Below are 16,616 nucleotides of genomic sequence, written 5' to 3'. Positions count from 1 at the left end.
AATGAATAATAGTCTGAAACGCAAAGTTTTCGACACTTGTGTCCTTCCAGTGCTCACTTATGGAGCGGAAACGTTAACTTTAACAAAAGCATCCGAAGATAAATTGAGAGTGACACAAAGAGCCATGGAACGGAGTATGCTTGGAATAACACTCAGAGACAGAATGACGAATCAATGGATTCGACAACAAACCAGGGTCGTTGATGTCATGGAAAGAATAGCATCTCTGAAATGGAGCTGGGCGGGACATATTGCAAGAAGGACAGATGAACGTTGGACCAAAAAGATCATGAACTGGCGACCATATAAAAGACGAGCTATAGGTAGACCACCAGAGAGATGGACAAACGGAATTAAGAATATTGCAGGTACAAACTGGCAGCAAATGGCAATGGATCGTACGAAATGGAAAGAAGTTGGAGAGGCCTACATCCAGCAGTGGATAGAAACAGGCTGAAAAAGAAGAAGAAGAAGAAGTAAGTATAGACATACAACGAGGCAATGCAGCGTCAGTTATTGGAACATTACCATCAACACATGCCTTGGATGAGGTTAGACTAATCGGCCCAAAAATTAATCTAGCTGAGTATTGAATCCAGTATTCACTTACTTTTATGCTTTTATTTTCCTCTTGATGTATGGAGACCAATAACAGTCAGTTTCCTCCATTGAATTCAGTTAAAAGTAGTTCAAATCTGAAAAGAAGAATGTTTTCGTCAGTATAAAACTGGAAAGTAAAGCCAATGTACAACTTAAATTCTATAAAAATTGATATGTTCTCAAAAATAAAGATTTTAGTTAGTGTTATTCGCTATAGCTTAGCCAGGAACAATTCGCATCAGGCAACAGTAGCGTCCAGTCGGAAATACCTTATTCGTGGGTAAGAACATAAGACTGAACGAAGCTGACAACTCTGCGACTGCCAAATTATTGCATAATATAGCACAGCCACCACACTGCCTTACCTTTATCCAATGAATTCTTAGACATTGTAAGTTGTAAGACAATTAGGAATTAGGAAAACGAACAATCACTGTCGATGAACCCTTAAATATATCGTACTCTACGTACAATTATATACGCTCATACTGACATCGCGTACCTAACCTACTGCGTAAATATATCTATGAATATAATCAGAAAATAATTTGATTCAGTGTTTTGTATTCAGCTGAAACATTAAATAAATATTTTGCATGAATACAAATGATATCATCCGCACATACATCAACATAAACTTTGTTATTGTTGCTCGCATGGAATAATAGACGTAACTGAGAGGTAAAACATTTTGCTTGAAGCTATTCACTATGTTTCTTTCATGAGGATGCTATGTATGCAACCGGCACACACATACTTGCCATGCGCATAGTTGGTAAAAGTCATATGGTTTCTCTTTCAATGATCCCACGAAAATGAATACTCTTTCAGCAATGTTGGAAATTAACGATACACCGTCATGTGTTGTTTATTCATTCGATCTTCAACAAAATTTTATTTACGGATCTCTTCCAGCACCCTACTGTGGGTTTATTGAATGCATCTTCTACGTTAAAATATATTTGAAAGAATACGTAATTTCATTTTATTTGCAGTGTAGGACGTGTTGGATTTTATTAATTTAATTGACATTTTCGAACAAGACTGAAGCGTTTTTCTCTTGAAATATATTTTAATCTATCCAAAGACAAATTTCGTTCGTTCTAGCGATAAGGTGACATCGCACAACTCACACAATCCTTTCACAGACATCTGCTATCGACAACGACGACATAAGTCTAAAATGAGCTCTATCTACCGACGTCTGATCTAGTAAATGATTTATTTATGCAACTCGAGATCATAATGTCGGTGCAAAGTACTTGATTAGGCTCACGATGTGTATTATGACACGAGGCCGCATAATTACACATCTAGAGCCTGATAAAGTACTTCGCACTCGATGTCATAAATAACTATTTTGACATTGAGTGCAATATAAGATTATGCATCCCTTGCCAAAAATTGCTCATATTCTATCCCATAGTAGCCAAATGTCATTCACATGTTTCTTCTATCTTCCCACAGGTGTACCAACTTATCATTTCTCTTGAAAAAGGGTCTCTTTCTAGTTATTTTGTATGGCACAATCAATTCTGCTTACCATGGCTCAATGTGTCTGAGATATCCTTCGTTCTGACTTATCGAAAAATTAATTTCTCAACTACTCACTAGAATGCTCAGATGACCAAAGATTCGTTCCCGAATGTTCCTCTTTCGATGCTGGCTTCCGCTTAGGCGATTAAGTCCATTACAATACGACCAAAAACCACGGAATAACAGCTCGGCCCCAATGGATGCGATTAAATGATTTTAGACCACGATTTTGATAATTACAATCGAATGGCATTTATTTATCCGAAACGTTTTAATTTACACCGACTTTAGATGAAATTGCTTTTATGTCAAATTTATGTAAATTATTATTTTTGGACAATATCGTTCGATATAGTCGTTTGGATAATGTTTATACTCTAGTATTTCGGCGTAAGGCCGGTACGAAAAAGAGAAAGAGAGACCATCTACCGGTCATTTATAAGCTGAGAAAATACTTTAACAATCGTCACTTCCTTTGCTCGAAGTTTCTTCTTTTTCGAATTCTTTGATGATTCCTCGATGCGCCAGCCGGCAGATGTCGGTGTTGATGTAAAGTAGAGTTTCGATTGAGTTTGATATGATTTTTTTCTATTTTCTTTAGCTATTTATATAATACACATTTCCCTACTTTAAACTACGAATTTCTTCGAAGCGTTTGTGTGTTCTATTAGAGATAACGTGATGATGTAATAGGCATGTTATACTCTGTTCCCATAAGAACTGTCAAGTTACGAATTATATTAAAGTTACAAACACTTAACACTACTAGAATCTGTCCCCAGAGGGTGACATTATCGTGTTCAGGACGATAGTGATCGCTTTTCCGATCAATAATATCATCTTTGAGCGATAAAAGTGCACAGAACTGCATATTTTCATCTTCTGGGCGATATTATCGTTAATCACACAGTAGAAATGTCCCGTCACACATTTTATTGTATAAAAGATTACTATTTGGAGCTAATCGCTTATTTTTGTATTCGTTGGCAGATTTACTCTTTCAGTGTTCATTTCTTTGTCAATGTGTGATGGTTTCAACAGCGGTAGTGTTTAAAGTGTCAGTGAAATGGAATCATTTTGCATTTGGATTGATGAGAGTCGAATCCGTAAATCTTAAATAATTTGAGGATGCATTTTTTTTCGTTTGACTTTTAAAACGTCACTTTGACAGATGGAAATAAATTCTTAACAAGGGAAAACATCCTTAACTGGAGGTCATCACTTTATTTTGACGTTATTGTCGATAACAGATGATTAGCTGTTTCTAGAAAGGTTAAAACTATCACAGAGAAAATTGTAAAATCGTTTACCATAATTAAGTAAGTTCAATTTTACGTTCTGAATGGAAACGATTGGGTGGGAGTTATTGTGTTGTCGTAAAAAAACATTTAATTTAATGAAGGGTCGTTAAGTTATTATAAATTCCAGCTGAAATAAAACTGATAATTAATTTGGAAACATATGTTTCATACAGACCCAAAAATTCCAACAAAAAATAGTTAACATTGAACTTGATATCGAGCACCCATTTCAACGATAACATGAAATGCATTTAGCTTGAATATACCATTATATAGGCGCACTATATGTATACATATAGTCGTGTATATTCTGTACGGTTATCTCTATTCCGTATTCTGTGTAAACTAAATGGTTCCATCTCTGTCACCCACATCAAATTCAAATTCCAATTTGTGTGTATATGTAACACAAAATCGGATGGAATGAAGTTTTTTGGAAATGCAATTTGGATAGGAAAATTTTGTCGAGAAATATTCCGCCGAATAATATAGCACATCATTAGTGTTGTTATTGTTATACGAACAGTAAAATAAATGAAAATATCTCCACCCCTATGTAACAGAACTACACAGAGGAATACAAAAAATAAAGAAATTACTTTAAGGGCTTTACAAGAACCGATGCCGATGTATACGTGCCAGCATATCCGTGGTAGATTTAGTTGTTTTTTTTTTATTATTAGGGGTTCTCTGAATTGCATTAAGTGATCTGAAAATGATTTCTGATGATGTGAGTATAGTACAGTGATGGTTATGCCGTACAACATGTCGAGGTCGAGAGTTATTGGAATAAAAGAGGTCTTCATGTCTACTATTGTCGTGATTAGCCTGAAACTCGGTAGCTCAGCGAACATATTTTTGGTTTGATTAAAGAAAACGTAGCTATTCTATTTAACAGGAGAAAGACTACAACTCTACCGACAGAGTGTAATTTATTTATTTCACCGAAAGATGTCGCTGCAACAAAGCCAATGTCAACAGAAAAATAATTGATTTTTTACTCGACGGATTTTAGTAAAATAAATCGTCATCGCACATGACCTCAGGACTCTGGAACAGTAATCAGTTTTTCAATCGTCCCTAAATTTTCTTGGAGATAACGGTTTGAAAAAACGTTTGCTATCCTACAAATAATTTTTAAGACTTGCACCGCCAAGCCGACATGGTGTCGATTTGAAAATTAATTACGGTTTCAGTCCAGAGTCCTGAGATCATGTGCTATACAATGGCATTTTTTTTTACTCCAATGCGAGGGGGAAACAACAAGAGCAAATGGTGGGACAGGCTGCATTTGCTATTGGAGCGAATGTAGGTAAATTTATTTATTTATTGTCCACCAACGGGTATCGACCCTACTGGCGTATTCAAAAAGTACAATTTGTCAAATTCTTCTACAACATTTGTCAATCAAAAACGGCACATTATCAAATTAAATCAAAGCATTGAAATAAGCGTCAAAAAAGATCAATTACAAATCAAAATCAAATGCAAATCGCACAAGTTTCTATTCAAGTTTCTACGTCAAAAATAAAAGAAAAGAAAATGAAAAAGCGATCAACTGGACTTTAACATAATCGGTCAATCAATTCTAGTTCACTTTAACAAAGAAATTGTCCATCGACACTCCAGTGTATTTCGTTCCCTTGTTAACAAAGTCGCGCAATCGAACATTTGGAGGCCATAAGTCATGCGACATTATCGAACCGTAATTGTCGTCCGGGACTGTCACCTTATACTAAAGGAAGCGAATGTCATGTATATTTTTGCCAATTAGCAAGAGCAACGACAAATGGATTTTCGTTTCCTCGATTCCTGATTTGGTGGACAGATAAGACTTCAAACAATCCATGGAAACGTCCTTGCCAATGTTTGAGATAACAATGCTCTTTGACGAACGACCAGCTGCAGTAATGAATTTCAGATCAGGGGCCTTCGTGCTACAAACGGGTGTACCAACATTCTTCTCTTGATTCGGTGGATCAGCTAAATGACTATGTGTGACATTGTCCTCTGTGATAACTCGTCCAAGTACGTTTTCCATTAACCCATTCAGGCCGTCCAAAAATTTTAGCAAGTTACCAGATAACGATGTAGACAATCGAGATATTGAGTCGTCGATACTTTTTATGCCAGCAGACACGTGCCAGTTTCCATCATTGCAATCATTACAATACCAGTGAATATTTGGACAATTTTTTATTGCGTTCAGTGTTGCTCTACTAATAGCGACACATTTCATATGAAAAATCTCGTCACATACATAAGCACAGCTGATAAATTCGTTGTTCATTATTCCAATGTTACAAGAGAAGCATTTAGCGGCCATTGTACAACCAATTTTACGGTCTCACTTTACACACACTTGAACGTAATAGAAATTCGGCAATCGGCACATAATGTATTGTCTTTATCGTTCTTTATTGTCCGTCTCCGTTGAACAAAAAAAATGAATTTTGTCGATAAATAGTTCGTATTTTGTCACAAATGACGATCCACAGCAAGCAGACGACAAGTTTCACCACCAACCAGACAAATCAAGACACAAAATGCAAATTCAACTATAAAAAACTATCAAAAATCCGGAGCAAAAACAGAACACGTCCGATGTCAACGACAATAACGACGATAAATATGAGCGAATGAGTGGAACGAACTAGCGCAAATTAGGAGCGAATGGCGCGAAAATGTGGTCGAATGAATGGAAAATATAACCGAATGAATGGAGCGAACGATGGGAAAATATAAGCGAATGAATGCAGAATATGAGCGAATGACATTCTAATGCGAATGCTGGGACAGGATTTTCCGCTGTTGTTTCCCCCTCGCTCCAATGCGTCGAGTAAATAATCAATTTATTTTTCTGTTGACATTGGTTTTTTTGCAGCGACATCTTTAGGTGAAATAATAAATCGGCAGAGTTGACATAGGATAGTGGAAAGAGATCTAATGACGTAATCCCTCTCCTCCTGAGGTCACGTGCAAAGGAATCTGACTGCAATCCGTCGAATAAAAAATTAATTATTTTTCTGTTTACATTGACTTTGTTGCGGCGACATCTTTCGGCGAAATAGTGTAGTGAATCGGCAGAGTTGACATAGAATAGAGGAAAGAGAACTAATGCCGTCATCCCTCTCCAGCAGTGCTTCATAAATCAAAACAGTAAATATTTTAGTGTACGCTTCGTATTCATGTCGTAAAAATTACTGAGAACTCCAAGAACGCTCATCGCAATACAAACACATTTAAACGTTTGCTGTTTACACCATAAAAATATTTTAATTCAATTCTTCTAATTCCAAAATCCATTTGCGATGCCCTGAAGGAATTTTATCGATGAATGTATAAGTAAACAAGCGAGCGTGCATATAGATATTTTCGCATTATAAAACTAAACAGTCAAAATGGTTTATAAACTCGTGTGTATTATAAAATGTTTTTTTTTTTTGTAGAAAATCATTATTGCATAACAAACAATAAATTCGATAATAATATACAGGAAAAGGAAACATTTAAGTGGTGTAAATTAATGGGGGTTTAGTCATCACTTTGTATTAGATTGAGAATGTAGATTACGTTCGAATGTCCTTCATCAGTTTTCAATTAATCCTTTTCTTTCTGTTGAATGGAATTTTTCCATGACAAAGTAGTGGCATAAACGGTGTACAGATTTTCTTTACAACATTGTATGTGCTTCTGTAGCATACATTCAGGTTCGTAGTTTCATGGTAGCGAAGATGAGCTGAGCAAAGCCACAGGTCCTTTGCATACCCTTCGTTATCAGACTTTAACGACCCTACGATCTTCTTCTATGTCTTATACGGGTGATAATTTGACTGTTACCCATGTTCACACTTTATTTATTTATCAATGCCTTCACAGGGATGATCAAAAACGACCCTACTTAATATGATCCCAGCACAACCAGCAATCATTCAATTAAGTATCTCCTGTTGTATCTGCTTTTTTGTCAATATTTTAACTCAATTTGAATTTGTTAGAAAACAGAGTTTTTCCAGCGAAATAAAAAGACGTGTGCTCTTGACGACGGTCACAAACAAGAAGAACGTTTATTGACACATGATTACGACTATGTACAACAATATGACTAGACCGATATGTCCATATGAACAACATTGAAATATGAATTCATAAATTCCACACTCTCCCTGAATAAATATTTCAATTCTTGTCAATAAACTAATATAACAAAGACTCTCACTGAATTGAAAAGTTCTTTCTTGTCACAATTCAAGGTAAAAAAATAAATTCTTGTGAAAAAGTGTTGCGAAACAAAATCTTCACACAACAGTAGCGTATTCTTCGATCATACCCTTTTACTGTAATGAACCTCTCATCTCAAACCCCGGTTCTTCATGCCCAATGTTGTTTGTCGTCGTTAATTTATTTAGTATGACACGCATGTCGGATCTCATCACTTTGTTGTCGTCTAAATCCTTTTTAACCAGCACCCATAAATTATGCCAAAATTTCTTCGATACGAAACCGGCACGTTGAAAACGACGCGTTCTGATTTGACCAGATTCACGTACACGGTCCGTCGATACGACATTTGTACGACCAAAACCGTTTAAACAGCCAACTGAGCGACCAACCAATTCACCGTTTGCACGTTCTTGATTCGCTTGCGATTCATTCATTTGACAAACAAATCTCGAAAAATCATGCCGGATTTTAATTTTTCGTCTATTGAATCCCTCTCACACAGCAACATCCCTAATGTCAAAGTCTGGTGATGATTTCCTCAGCGTTCTCGATCATTCATTCCGATTTCACGTTGATCGCCAATCGATGCAACCTCCATTTGATACAACTAATTCACTGTATCCTTTGACCATAAAGCAGCTGAGCCAACCACAAAACCCGTGTCGATTATTGCACAAACATATGAGAAAAATTTCAGTATATTTTCGGCGGAAATTTCATATGAGAAAAGTTTCAGAAAAGGGTCAAAGCACCAAATAGTAAATGATTCGAAATTCTTCATTGTAATTTCCTCATAGACAGTTGTTCAAATCTTCGAAAACGTTGTTAGTTCCTCATTACACACAAGTGGTAATATCAACATTTTATCCGTTACCAATCAATTAGTTCAAAACGAATGGCAAAAAATCCAGTAAAAAATGACAATTTTTTCAATAGCGTTTTGAGCACAAGTTTGAGCAGACACACACGTGTTGTATATATTTTAAATGAATCTGGATTTCACCACAGTCGCGTTGTTGTCGTTGAGTCAACTCAAGGTCGATTTTTTCTTCTTCTTTTTATGCGCTGCCTAGTTGTCTAATGCTATTTACATTAGACTTCATTGTGTACATAATTTTTGGCACATTGCTGAAAAACACACACATGAAAGTCAAGCGAACATTGGCGCCTAACATAAATATATTTTAACAGAAATGCAAAATAAAAGGTATAAACTTGTATGTTACATTATACGGAAAATATCTGAATAATAACGACGCTATGTAGTAGATCTCAATTTCCTAGATGGATTTTATTCCTTTGACTGTAGGTCAGGATCTTATGCCGGAAAATACCCTAAAATGTTTGTATGAAAGGTTGTATGATATGTTATGAAAAACGGAATTGTTTGTCCCAATATTTTGCCTGTAAACACGATAACTTGAGTAATTATCAACCAATTACCATTTTTTTTAAATCGACGCAGAATTGAATTCCTGAGGTTAAGTTCGAAGATGGGCTATGTGGGATTAAGAATCTGGAAGTTATTCCAAAAAAGGAGTATTTTCCACTGTTGGAAATCAATCAATCGAAAAAGATTACTTTGATGGCTATTGTCCGGGATAGTCGCGTGAAAGTCAGCTATCACGGGCAAAGGTAGCATATTTCACGCCATGACATAAAATATTTTATGAAAGATTTTATGAATCGTTATTCAAATGTATGGAATGACACTAAAAAGCAATCAAACAGAAAACTTTAAAACTCCCACGAGTGTAAAGTCTGCGGCCAGAGCGGAGCGAGTGCCGTAATTCGCACGAGTCGTGCTATTGTGTTCATGATTAAAGGTTTTGTGAATGTAGTAAGTACCGGGGGGTTTCCTTTTTGTACATAAGTGTAAGGGAAGAACGTCTTCTTCTTCTTCTTCTTCTTTTTCAGCCTGTTTCTATCCACTGCTGGATGTAGGCCTCTCCAACTTCTTTCCATTTCGTACGATCCATTGCCATTTGCTGCCAGTTTGTACCTGCAATATTCTTAATTCCGTTTGTCCATCTCTCTGGTGGTCTACCTATAGCTCGTCTTTTATATGGTCGCCAGTTCATGATCTTTTTGGTCCAACGTTCGTCTGTCCTTCTTGCAATATGTCCCGCCCAGCTCCATTTCAGAGATGCTATTCTTTCCATGACATCAACGACCCTGGTTTGTTGTCGAATCCATTGATTCGTCATTCTGTCTCTGAGTGTTATTCCAAGCATACTCCGTTCCATGGCTCTTTGTGTCACTCTCAATTTATCTTCGGATGCTTTTGTTAAAGTTAACGTTTCCGCTCCATAAGTGAGCACTGGAAGGACACAAGTGTCGAAAACTTTGCGTTTCAGACTATTATTCATTTTGCTTTTGAAAATTAGTCTGAGTTTTCCGAACGCTGCCCATGCAAGACCAATCCTACGTCTTATTTCTGCAGTTTGGTTGTCCAGACCTAACTTCAGTTTATGTCCTAGATATACATAGCTGTCGACTCGTTCAATGACAGTGTCACCAATTTTGATTTCTCTATCGTCCCCGATGTTGGTCATGACTTTTGTTTTCGATAAGTTCATCTTGAGGCCAACTTTGCTCGCCTCTTCACTTAACTGTTGTAGCATAAGCTGAGCCTGACCTAGATTCGCTGCTATCGGTACAATGTCATCAGCGAAGCGGAGATTGCTCAGGTACTCTCCATTTATCTTTAATCCCATTTTACTCCAGTTTAACTTCCTAAAAATACTCTGCAGAATCGCCGTGAATAATTTCGGTGAAATGGTGTCACCCTGCCTTACACCTCGGCCAATTCTGAATTTCTCCGTGCTCTTATGAAGTTTTATACATGAAGTAGCATTTTTGTACACATATCGAATTGTGTTGGAGTACCTTGAGTCTACTCTACATTCGTCTAATGCGTCCAATATCGACCATGTTTCCACTGAATCGAAAGCTTTTTCGAAGTCTATGAATAGCAAGACTATGTCGATGTTGTATTCGCGACACTTCTCAATAAGCGTTCTCATCACCTGCAAATGGTCGTTTGTGCTGAAACCAGATCTGAAAGCAGCTTGTTCAACAGGTTGGTAGAAGTCGAACTTGTTAGTGTTCCTCTTCGTAATGATTTTCATAAACAACTTGTAGAGTGTTGACAATAGGCTTATGGGTCGGTAATTTTCCAGCTTTGTTATGTCTCCTTTTTTATGCAGCAATGTAATTACCGCATTTTCCCAGGCTTCTGGTACTTCTTCAAATTGGAGACATTGATTAAACAAAGCCGTGATTGCCTTTAATAATGAGTCTCCACCTAGTTTAATGGCTTCCACTGGAACACCATCTTCTCCGGGAGACGTCTACCGTACTATTTTATATTGTACCAAAGTGAAAGAGTCCTCTAATCGTTCCACATTCGCATCTTTTACTTTTGATTAGCGTTAGCAATAAGACTACGAAACTGAATAATAGACAACTTACACGAGTGGGAAGTTTGCGGGGAGAGCGGAGCGAGGGCCGTAATTCACACGAGTCCTTGTCTATTTATGATTTATTTACAATTTTACAAGAAAATAGAGAACAGAAAAAGTTCTTTTCCTAATTTGTACTCAAGCGAAGGTTTTATATCGGTTATTTGTGATGTTTGGATGTTTCGGAAGTTTAACAACGGAAAATAAAATGAAATTGATTAAAAATATATTGAAAAAATTGTCAGTCAATGGACCTGACCCGCCCAAAAGGTGGGCCTAGTTTGTATTATATATAGAAAATTGCTAAGAAGTTGTTGTCTTCGATTTTCGTTATACTTGTCTTAGGACACAGTAACATATAATGTAATGAAAGAGCCGATAATCAGGCACGTTTAGTCAGCGAAACCGTTTTGTGACCCATGACCAGCCCTAGGACTCACCTACATGACGCAAAGAAGTGCTATCAGAAACTTCTTATCATATACCTGCGCAGAATGGGACTCAACCAATCGGAGTTTTGCAGGAGTTGCGATGAAGAGAAAGAGATCTCATTACATGTCATTATGGATTGTGTAGCAGTCACGAAGACAAGGAGCGCTATATTTGGCTACCATACTCTCTCCGCAGAACAACTAATAACCTTGGAACTCGGTACCAGACGGGACATACTGGGAATTCAGGTGATTCCCGAAAGTGCCTTTTTCGAATTTTACGAGCTTTTTCCCGATTTTCCGAAGGGCATTATAGTAGTCAGTCCAGCACTGTTGGAACTGGAGAAAGTTTTAAAGTTCTTCAACAGACTGAGAAAACAGAAAATTGAATTCCTATTAGATTATCTATTCGTTTATTAAATAATTTCAATCGAAAACAAAAGGGGCCCAACATGAGGCCCAATTGTAATCTCTCTATAAATTTACATAGAACCAATAAACGTGACTAACAAACTAAGCCAACGTTCCTGTTCAGTAGCTCTTTCTCCCTCCCCCTGTTTAATCTGACGTGATTTTTTATACGTCAAAGAGTACCAAATCTAATATTTTATTCCTCGAATTTATGTCATCCTATAAAAAAATCAATCGAAAGGCCGATACGGGTCTGAAGCTTAGGAAAAAATGAGGAGTGTAAACTTGTCTCAACTTTACTCCAAGAGCTCGATCTGCTCGTCCGAAATATTATTATTGTGAGAAATGTTTTGATGTTTCAGCATTTCACGAATGATTTTAAATGAAAATCCAAATTACCCATCACATAATGAATCGACTGTGACAATAAAATGTGAACCGTCGCCCACTTGCGAAATCATCCTTTATAGTGTTAGCATGCTAAAACACTCATGCAAGTAGATTGTAAGGCATAGGACAGTGTTAAAGGCGACAAACATATGAAATCTGTTCAAACGTTAAAAATTTCAATTCAAGCAAATGTAATAATAAGACCTCGACTGCACACCCAACATGGACGTATGTATACGCATTATTGTATAGCATTCGTGTTATACATACACGATATATTTTGAAAGACATCCAGGGGGAGATTCTCTCTCGAATTGCCCCAAGCGAAACATTAGTTTGTATAAAATGCGAAGGGCATTGTACATAAGATGGATACTAATACATGGAAGGCTTGGTAGTAGTGATGTGCATGGCCGTACATAATGTGCAGAAAATAATTCTTGCGAAAGATGAGTTATAAAATGAAAAGCGAACTTGGTTGCGTAGGAACCCCTACAATATGCATACCTATTCAATTTGGTTTGGTGGTTTAATTTTTTTTTTCAATGGAATCAGATTAGGTAAATCTTTAGAGGCACCTGTAGGTTGTGTAGGTCATTCCAATCAAAAGTTTCATTACAGTCGCTAATATATTGATGAAACGATTAAAACGTTATCGAACGTCGACGAAATTAGTGCCGTCTTCTGCAGTATAGCAAAATGTATGGTAACAAAGGGTGGCGGGACATTTCCACACCGTCAATATCGTCAGGAACGATATTATCGTTTTTTTGGACGATAGTTTCGTCCAAAAAAACGATAATATCGTTTTTTGGACGATAGTTTCGTCTCAAAATCGATATTATCGTTTTTTAGACGATACTATCGTCCAAAAAAACGATATTATCGCCCAAAAAATTTTCATCTAGGACGATAATATCGTCTAAATTGAAAAATTCTAAAATATTGTCTGGACGATAGTATCGTTTTATTGTCGATATTATCGTTCAAAAAACGATATTATCGTTTTCTGGACGATATTACCGTTCTAGAAAATCTAATGGATATTTTCGCTTTATGTACGATAATATCGTCCAAAACGATAATATCGTCCTGGGCGATATTATCGTTATCTTCTTCCCAAAAATTATCGTCCAGGACGATAATATCGTCCAAAATAACGATAAATTTGTTCAGAATAAGAAAATAACGATAATATTGTCCAGCGGATATTTTCATCCAGGACGATATTATCGTCAAAAAACGATAGTATCGTTTAAAAAAAACGATATTATCGTTTAGAAACGATATTATCGTTTTTTTTAACGATAATATCGTCAAGAAAACGATAATATCGTCAAGAAAACGATAATATCGTCAAGAAAACGATAATATCGTCAAGAAAACGATAATATCGTCCTGAAAATATTTTAAAATTTATAATTTTAGACGATATTATCGTCCTGGATGAAATTTTTTTGGACGATAATATCGTTTTTTAGACGTCTAAAAAACGATAATATCGTTCCTGACGATATTGACCGTGTAGTTATGTCGCTTCATCTAACAAAGAAGTAAAAGCATTGGGATCAAACACTTGGCGATTCTTATGTCGAAAAACCGTTCCGTGAAAATGTAACAGTGGGACTTTCAGAACTAGACGGCCAAACATAAGGTTTCCAGAGGAACCGTAGATACGAGTCTGGAAACTGGGAGTAACAAAAGTTCATATTTTTGTGGCAGGCTTTGCATATTCAATAAACTATAACATGGTTCTTTTGGACTTTTTATGTCTAAAATGTGGTCAAAGTGTCAAAATACCTATTAGTAAGTAGAACCTACAATTTCTTTCAATGCGAATGCTCCAACCCGTTTCATTTCATTTTTTTTTGGTTTCTACTGAATTTGCAGCATTTTTGAGGTGAACATCGGTAAGTTCCTATAAAATTCCACTATTACTGAACGCTACACCCTATTCCCAATCCCAGAACTCACGGATTACATTCGCTTCCACCATTTTTTTTCGGTTTCTACTGGATTTACAGCATTTTTGATGTGAACAGCGGTAAGTTCCTATAAAATTCAGCTATTCCTGAATGCTCCATCCTATTTCCAATCTTAGTACTCACGAATTACATTCGCTTCCATTATTTATTTTTTTTTGGTTTTCTACTGGATTTGTAGCATTTTTGAGATGAACAGCGCTAAGTTCCTATGATTTCACTATATTCCTGAATGCTCCACCCTGTTGCCTATTCCCAATCCTAGAACTCACGGATTACGTTCGCTTCGATGAGACACTACATGTTGTAAGCATTGAAGAACTGCGGACGAGCGGTCAAAAATTTCGGAAATCCTGTTACGGACTGTAAAGAGGCTGACCAACCGTTAAGAGGTGAACGTCTTTTCGTGAACGTAACCTTTACAATAAAACTGCCGAAACCGTATGAATTTGTAAAGAAATTTTTGAATAGAAAAGGGGAGGTAAAATAATGCGAAGCACCTTACTAAATAAATTTGCGTTAAAAATGTTTGTTTGTCATTTTTATTCGTTGATGTTTTTTTGCAAGTTTTCGACCTCAAAACTTTCACATTCATTTGTTCGACGGACAAATAAAAACATAAAATGTTTTCGTGCAAAAAGAGAATTGCATGAAAAGAGAGAAAATTGTTACGAATTAATTGTTCAAAAAGTCTATGGGGGAATAGTTGAATGTGTTGTGTAATAAACTTGTTATATCATCCAGCCAAACAACGCTTAAAAATGGAAAGTAGGAAAATTATTTGGTACAAGCTCTGATTATACGAAATGCGGATGAAAGACCAAAATGTAAGCTCCACTCATTTTTCTTTGTGACATTTTTCTGCGAAATTATGCTTTTCAGTTTTTGGATTTGTAAAATAAAAGTTAACATGAAAGTCGCAAGCAGACGTTTATAATATTATGTTTGGAATACAGGAATACGCTACTTGGTTGGCCGCTGGCCAGTGTAACGGAAGATTTTTATAATGCCGTCGCCGAATTAGATATTCAGAATGATTTCTATTTTCTCTTTTTTTATTTCAAAAAAACCTGTGGAATAACTAACGTCGGAATGTTGAATATTTACGACAGCACATATTTATGAGCCTAATCAAACCATGTATTTAGGAATTAGTAAACACGTTTCCAGTCTGGTTTATAGCACAAATGTGTGAAAATTAAAGTATAAATTCCATTTCAGAAACATAAAGTCTTCCGTTTCCCACAGATCACATTGTTGGCAGGTAAATGTTAACTCCTGTTATCGAAATGGGTTGACGTTGCTAACGTTGCTAAAGGAAATTTTTGAAATTTAACGAAATTTGTGAAATTTAACGAAATTTGTAAAATTTAACGAAAATTGTAAAATTTAACGAAAATTGTAAAATTTAACAAAAATTGTCAAATTTAACGAAATTTGTGAAATTTAACGAAATTTGTTAGATTCCTACCCCTTTTTACTTTCGATCACTTGCTCATGTAAAATCACTCTCTAAATTTATTGTAAATCTATTACATCAAAGTATTTTTTTGAATTGAAAACCATCTAGCAGACTGGGATTTAGCCTATAAATACGCTGTAACTGAGCAAATAAAATCATTCAAAATCGAATAATCAAAGTGTTCACATCTTGGTATAAGTAGAACATTGGGTAGAAGTAAGAGTCTGGCGCTTGAGAGCGGGGACAATATCCCACCAGACATAGTCTTTGAGGTTCGTGTTCGACCTGTAAGGAACATGGTCTTTGAGGTTCGTGTTCTACCTGTAAGGAACATAGATTCTGAGGTTTGTGTTTGACCTGCAAGAAAGCCGTTCATACTTTTACGAGGAGGTAAATTTCCCTGAACGCAACAAAATTTCTAAAATTTAACGAAATTTGTGAAATTTAACGAAATTTGTGAAATTAACGATATTTGTGAAATTTAACGAAATTTGTGAAATTTGTGAAATTTAACGAAATTTCTAAAATTTAACGAAATTTGTAAAATTTAACGAAATTTGTGAAATTTAACGAAATTTGTAAAATTTAACGAAATTTGTAAAATTTAACGAAATTTTACGAAATTTCTAAAATTTAACGAAATTTCTAAAATTTAACGAAATTTGTAAAATTTAACTAAATTTACGAAATTTAACGAATCCTATGATCATGATTTTCGCGAATTTCACAAATAATGGCCGTGGTTGCCTCAATCGGAAGAGCAATGGACTTAAAATCCCACATGTCCCGGATTCAACAGTCTTTAAAGAGTGTTT

At 36.0% G+C, this 16,616-nt stretch overlaps 1 protein-coding gene across 1 annotated transcript in view; it reads right to left on the bottom strand.

Moving 5' to 3' along the window:
* Nucleotides 1-16,616, bottom strand: part of LOC119074299 (protein winged eye) — a 96,244-nt gene that overhangs the window by 43,986 nt on the left and 35,642 nt on the right. Inside the window, exon 3 of the mRNA XM_037180318.1 lies at nt 611-695. The gene's annotated coding sequence lies outside the window, so the exon portion shown is untranslated. The remainder of the gene's footprint in view (nt 1-610; nt 696-16,616) is intronic.

The sequence above is a fragment of the Bradysia coprophila genome, unplaced genomic scaffold, assembly GCF_014529535.1.
Source record: "Bradysia coprophila strain Holo2 unplaced genomic scaffold, BU_Bcop_v1 contig_151, whole genome shotgun sequence".
Taxonomy (NCBI): Eukaryota; Metazoa; Arthropoda; class Insecta; order Diptera; family Sciaridae; genus Bradysia; species Bradysia coprophila.
Note: the sequence above shows the minus strand (reverse complement) of the source record. Positions and strands in the feature narration are given on the sequence as shown.